The following is a 7,217-nucleotide window of genomic DNA, read 5'->3' as shown; positions in this document are numbered from 1 at the left end:
GCTTTAAAGCCATATTTTGATCATATTCTAATAATTTAAATACTTTCTTTAGAAGAATGCACTTTTGTTATTCAGAGGCGAATTCTGTCATTGGTCAGAGGGAGAAGGAATAAGTTGATATTGCGGTCGATGTAAGTGAAGGAGTTTGCTAAGTTAGCTTTACAAAATGTATTAATTTTTTTCAGCAATTTAAATAAGTTATTTACATCTTCGCATAGTCACTTAAACCGATATATTACTCAACTCCAGAGATCGGCCCATCTGCTATCAATCGTCTACATATTCTCTTTCTTTTTGAATTTCTCCTTCTACAGCTCCATGGTTCTTTAAAATAATGACATGCGAGTGAGTCAGAGGTGGGCTTAGCAGAAGCACATAGTTTCTTTAGTATGTAGCTTACTTTTTTATTTGAAATTTCTTTAAGAAAAAATAATGAATATGAGGTCTTCAGAAGTCTGTTGAGAACATCCGTATTGCCATAGATGATCACAACAATGTGAAAAAATTCAGCCTTTACTAAAAAACTGCTTCTTTTTTCTTGCTTCTGTGGTGTATTTGGTTATTTATGAAATGGCAAATAAACCATGCCGGACTATCGCTGGGCCACGAGTTAATATTTTACGTGGGAGTAGAGCGGTACGGTATCAAAAATACAATTTCATGTCCAGTTCAATAATTTCAATTGCAAATAATTTAAAACCATATCCACGTCAAATTCACATCCACTACAGTTTTTACAATAATTTTCCTTGGAGCTCTAAATTCAGTTTAAATTAAATCCCCTTATACTTGTAGAAGTTGATTAGCTATCCTGAAACCGTCCCATTGAGTTTCCATCGCTACCATATGCTTTCCTAGACATTCCAGGATATAATGGTGCTGTGTATTTTGATAAGTTTTAATGGCAAATATTATGGCTGTTCATTTGTTTCTAGTCCGTTGGTCTTCCTTTCCATGATTTTAACTTGATTTAGTCTGCCAGATTTATAGGCCATTGATTCACAGAAATTGATTCTTATACGCTCAAAAGACAATCGACACCTAACAATATGAAGGCTGTTTGGGTATTGAATTATAGTGGACTGTATTAATTTAAATGCTGGTTTGTTATCAGGATTCTTTTAATGAAATTACACTAGTAAGAAGAGCACAAAGTAAACTAAATGATCTTGAATGGATTGGGAACTGTCCCACACGTCCACCCGAGACGAATGCGCGAGGCTGACTGACCACGAGACTGACTCCCTTGGCCGGCCGGAGTGAGCGCATGGACACAAACAAAAGAAATAGTTCCTCAACAAGGCCTTCTTGTCGGTATCCCTTCACTTAATTTTTTGTACTGGCAGTAAGACCACACAATAGTATGTTATGCTGACCTTTATCTCTGATTATATTTATGCACCATTCGCCGTTTTTTTAATGTGTTACTTTGCAAGATGGAAGCGTTTTGGAGAAAAACTTTTCAGGTTTTTTTTTTGACACCCGGCACTTCGGACTCGCTTTACTATAGCAAAACTTCTTCAACAGAAATTTCTCATTTCGGCTCAAGTGATTCATATTTTTATTCAGATTTCACTGTACAGCGGCCTGAAGCCATCTTGAGCCCTCAAGAGCCCTTTGAGGCCAGACCCGCAAGGCTGTGTCCCCGTTCCTTCTTCAACGCTCCCGGAGTTCCAACTTAATTCGTGCAAATGGAAATTTTCCGAAGATCTGAATAATAAAAACGCAGTTTACTGCACCACCACGTCAATATGCTCAGAGGTTTGTCAATAAAGGATTGATGTTTTCCCGGTGAACTGATGCCATGAATTTTCGGGCTGTCGACCGGATCATGGTGTCCATCTCCGCCGACGTGTCAATGGAATATTCGTACTTTTCCATCGTCCTCCTAGTTGGTTGATGCAGAGTTCCCGGGTGACTTTGTTAAGTGGAAGTTTCTCAATTAGGATTTAATGTATTCCCCATGAACTGATACCATGATATTTTCTCGAGCTCTCTACCGGGTCAGGGCTAGTTTATGCCGAGTGCTCAGGTGACGAGCTTACATATTGTTGTGAATAGGTCCGGCCAATTTTGATTGGAGGAGCCAAGTATGAATTTTCCCGCCATTTTAAAAATGGGATTCCAATTATTTTCATCGAGTCTGGTCTCATTAGTCTTACAATTTCAAGATGATAAAGTTTTAAACGAATTATACATCACGAAAAATGCAGTATAAATCAGAACGAGAGGAAGTGATAGGTCCCCTGAGAACTGCATTGCGTGAAGTAATGGCTCACTCGTGACTTCCAACTTAATCAGTTCGGATCTGGATGGAATAAAATTTAATGCCATATTTCCGACCTCTTCTACATGAATATAATTCTGATTTTAACTGACTGACTTGATGCAGTCAGCTATTTCATGTTTATATATTATTTTCCTCTATATCGGCGGTTAACGCTACGTTTCCTAATAGTAGCCTGGCAACAGTGGCGCGCCCAACAACCCTACTTTTAGCCGTTTTTTTGTTTATTGACTAATTTCAAAGATCATTAACTCATACTATATAACTAATTATCATTTATTTTCATGTTTTATCATGATTCGCGTTTGTCTATGCAGTCAGCGTTACAATTAGCCAGTTAATAAGTTAAAGTTCCACGATATCGCCTAAAATAATGTTTTTTTGTGAAAATAACTGCAGAAATGAAAATAGCATACCAAAAAACATACATAGAGCAATTTTCAAAGACATCCAACGAAAATCTGATTTTTGTCCAACTTTTTCGCGATCCGGACGACTGTGTGACGCGCCGTAAGTCTTAACCAGGAAATAAGTATGCATATTATATGGGTTATTAAAAAAAAGTTTCTATTTGTACAATTATTTATTACTAAAAGTGTCGCCTACCCGTAGTGAAATTATGTAATAAAATGTGCGCGTTACATTTTTGGGGTACAATATTAGTTATACACATATAGAGGGGTACGGGAGGAGAAAAAGGTTTGGAACCGCTGTTCTAAATCTTTCATCCGGTGATCCAAATGCTTGTCTCTCACAAAACCTTCCTTTACCGGTCTTCTTGTTCTCTTGTTGACGATTATCTTTATTAAATAAAAAAGATGATTTTTATAATTTAATTTTTATCAAAGGTTGTGTGATGCACTTCAAATCTTATGTATGGTGTTAATCTATGTCAGCTCATGTAATAGAGAAAATGGAGCCGTATCTTATCCAATAGCACCTCATTTAAAATGATATGTTAATGTTATACCAAGCTATGGTGGTCTACTTAATTTGTTATTTAATGAAATTGCAATAAAAAAGTCAATATAAAATCTATATGTAGAGAAATAGATAAATATTCGAAAAAAATATGAAAAACATCAATTCTGCCCTAATTATCCGGATTAAGAATTAATTACCTCGATAAGCGTGTGTGAATCACATTAAATTATATATATGGCGTGATAATTCTTTGTGAACACATTAAATGAAGAAAATGAAGCCGTTTATCATCCAATAGCACCTTATTTTAAATGAAATATGAATTTTGTACCAAGCAATTTTCACGTACTGAATGCGTGATTTAATAGAAGTTCAATAAATGAGTCAATATAAAATCTAAATGCGGAGAAATAGACAAACATAGGAAAAAATACGAAAAACATCAATCCTGCTACAGTGAACCGGATTAAGAATTAATCACCACGTTTCCTGTTCTGGAAATCAGATCAGAATTGTTTTAACGAACGAGGTTGGATGATTTAAAGCGGCTGCCTCACGCGGCACTTTATAGAATATCATTGATGGCCATGACCATTGGTGTTTCACATTCCGTGCAGCAGGTTGTACTGCTTTTTTTTTTAATGTTCTTGGTTCGCAGTCAGAGCAACTTGCTCACGACAATTGCTTACATAGCATGAACTTGTGAAATGTTTTGCCTCGTGTTTTACGTCACGTTGTGAAATGTAAGCGTTTCGTTGGTACGGATTATTTACATTGTAGGGGTTCGGTATTTGGTCTATGGATATTCCCTTTTGTTTCCGAATTTAAAAATCTCCCTTTACCATCTTATTTGAACTGATTTTGAAGAATGATTGTATTTTTTGGCCTTATACTCTATTTGGTGGATTCTGCTTTGGAGTATATTTCATTTGTAAGTTTTCCAGTTGATAAAAAAGATTTTTTCGCTTTTTTTATAGTTTTATCTATGATATGCATGATCTTCGTCGCGAACATGCTTTTAATTAAGTTCAGGTCGAGGTAGCCCAATGAAATATCTCTCCAGCGTAGCCTTCGCTCTTCCCAAGAACCCGCTTATCCCGATTTGTTTTCGTTTTTATTTTGTTTTACGACTGTTCTAGCTCCTCAAGAGATCCGTAGAGCGCTTTTTAATCTACATTTTAAATCCTCCCATCCACGGATATGTTTTTCTTTGAAATAGATCTAGTTATACTTTTCGTTTGCGTTTTTGTGGGAATAAATTCTTAATGTGTGAAAACCTCTTTGGGTAATTTCAAATTGTTTTGATTGTATTGAAATTCCACCGTATGACCATGGGAACATTCCTTTCCACTCTTTTGTTTCATATAAATTTGTTTTGTGAACCGATGTGGTGACTCTTGCTTATGGTATAATTACGAGCTGAATTTCATGATAAAATTAGTAGGTGCTCGGGTTGGACGTCCTCAATCGAAATTAACTTCCGGAGACGTGGAAATTAGGGCAACTGCCCCTAAAAATACCACTTTGGAACCGAAAAAGTCTTATGTTTCATTTAATGTTTCTTTTTCATGTCATCCGTCCTGTCATTAACTCCTGCGCTAATATTTTACGTTAATTTAGCGTTGAGGCCGTTTTACACGGTACATGGAATTGCGCAGTCTGGCGTACGTGTGAAGGCGCAATCAAAATTGCGTCGTGTAAAGCGGTGAATTGCTAGAACACATGCGAGAATGCGTGGATGCGAGACGGCAAAATAGCCCCTGTTCTAATTTCGTTCATGCATTCGCGCAATTCCACGCCAGAAATTAATGCAGTTCTAACCTGCGCAATTCCGTGTACCGTGTAAAACGGCCTTTAGACCAGATGTATTGTATAAAAATTTAAAATGCATTTATTCACTCTATATCTTATGCAACGGATTAATACAGAATTCACAATGACTAAAAACTAATTATAACCTTAAAAAATCTCAAGCTATTTCATGTCAAACTGACCCTTTTTTCCAAATTCATCAACCCTCTTCTTTTCAACAAAATTTGCTCAATTAAAAACATTGTCATGGTAATAATATGTGGAAAAGTCTAAATAAATACACAAATTAAAATATAATCGCATTTAAAACAGTGATTAAAAGCAATCGGGCATAACAAATTAGCTTGAGTTAAGGGGAGCATGATTCATCCTCGACCGACCGTTGTCTTACACGAGTTATGCTTGCTTTATTTAACTGAATTTCTCTATAAATTTGAGCCCCGTTACCAAAAGTTCTGTTTTAAAATTGGAATATCTTTATTTATGGAAATGCTTGGTTTTCTTAGAGAGGAAGTGGGTTTCACCAATCAAGTATCATTATTGTGATTTAAAAAAATGGTGTTTTGTTTGCTAAGGGAAAGATGCGAAATAATTTTTCAAAATAATTTTTCAAGCTGAAATGTCAGCATTTATGCAATAGAATCATGTCAACATGTGCGTTCAATTCCATAATTTTGTCTCATAATTTTGGCAGGTACATAATACCAAAAAAGAATGCATACGATCGGTGGTGCGGGGAAGATGTCCCCACTAGATCGGTCAATTTGTGACGAGCGAATCGCGGGTTCAATAATGCCCTACGAGTAACAGCGATCGGAGACAGATGGCGCTGGCTGCGTTGTTCGGAACGCGGTGTATTAGAGATGGCGGACTTGCGGGGAGGTTTTGAGGAGAAAGCGGGAGGGGAATGAATCCCTCCTCATCAGCTATCGCCGTACCGATTATAATTCCGCGGCAGTTCATCACGCATGACTAGAAGCCAGGCACTATTCACTAAGGAAAAAAACAAATGAGATATTGGAAGCGCAGAGGCGATGAAATGGAAAAATACCTGTTGATATTGATGTGCAGAAAAAATTATGTCGACAATAAAAACGCTGTTTTACATTCTGTGGATTATTACGTGATTCCCCCGAGAAATAATTCCGACTTCGTGGTGCACAGTGTACTAGTTATAAAAATATTCTCTCCTTGTGATATTTATGTTGGCGGCTTGCCTATCATTTGGGTCTTTAGTCACGTAACCGTCTCAATAGATTTTCATCGCGTCGTATGTAAAACATGGAAATGCATAGGAAGAAGTGAGATATTCACTAATGACTTACAGCGAGAATAATTCGTTGTCAACTGCTTGTATCAAGCGAAATAATTATTTACTGAGATATAATAAACACTAACGAGATAGAGTGAAAAACATTAACCATTTTTCATGCGGAAGAAGGCGATTGAATGAAATCATGTGATTTTATTTTTCCAGTTCAAGAATTCTTTTTTTCCGTCCTTTTCGTAGATAAAGTAATTCTTGAACCTTTTCAGGGACCAGAAAACTATGCGGTTCTTGTATATAATGCGAAGGAAGAATGAGGATGGTGGATATAACCCTTAAGCTGCTTATCGATTCGGCATTTAGCCAGGGGCTGTAGGGACTTCATCATGCCATGAATTTGCTTCAGGTTTTCCATAAATATTGAGAACGACTGCAATTTTTCGCGACTAATCGTAGCGTTCATTTATTTTGTATTTAATATATTTCATGGACCAACTCATGTTTTCGCTATAGCAACGACATGTTACCTAATTTATCTCTGCACGAATCTGCAGAAAAATCTAAGTGAGGTTTATATTGACGTAAGGATTGTTTAAACTGCAAATACTAAAGAAATTGTGTAGATAGAATGCGGATGGACTTTACTTTTGAAGTCATCCTTTTTAATTATTTTTTTAAACTCACGTGTTTTTTTAAATTAAAAAGTAACTGATCTGCTTGAAGAAAATAAAGGTTATTTTCGAATTCAGCTCTGAACATTCTTAGGAGTCAATTATTAAATAGGTAATATGCGCTCAGGCATAGGTAGCTTTTTTATTTTACTGTGGAGGGAGTGACTTTTTGCGGAGACGGACAGATGCCGCCACTTTTCAGACGTCGCCGGCAAGGTCGGTAAAGGATTTTACGGACCTTGGGATCTGGTTTCCG

Source organism: Ischnura elegans, chromosome 7 (assembly GCF_921293095.1).
Source record: "Ischnura elegans chromosome 7, ioIscEleg1.1, whole genome shotgun sequence".
Lineage (NCBI taxonomy): Eukaryota > Metazoa > Arthropoda > Insecta > Odonata > Coenagrionidae > Ischnura > Ischnura elegans.
The sequence above is the reverse complement of the archived record's forward strand: the minus strand, read 5'-3'. Positions refer to the sequence as shown.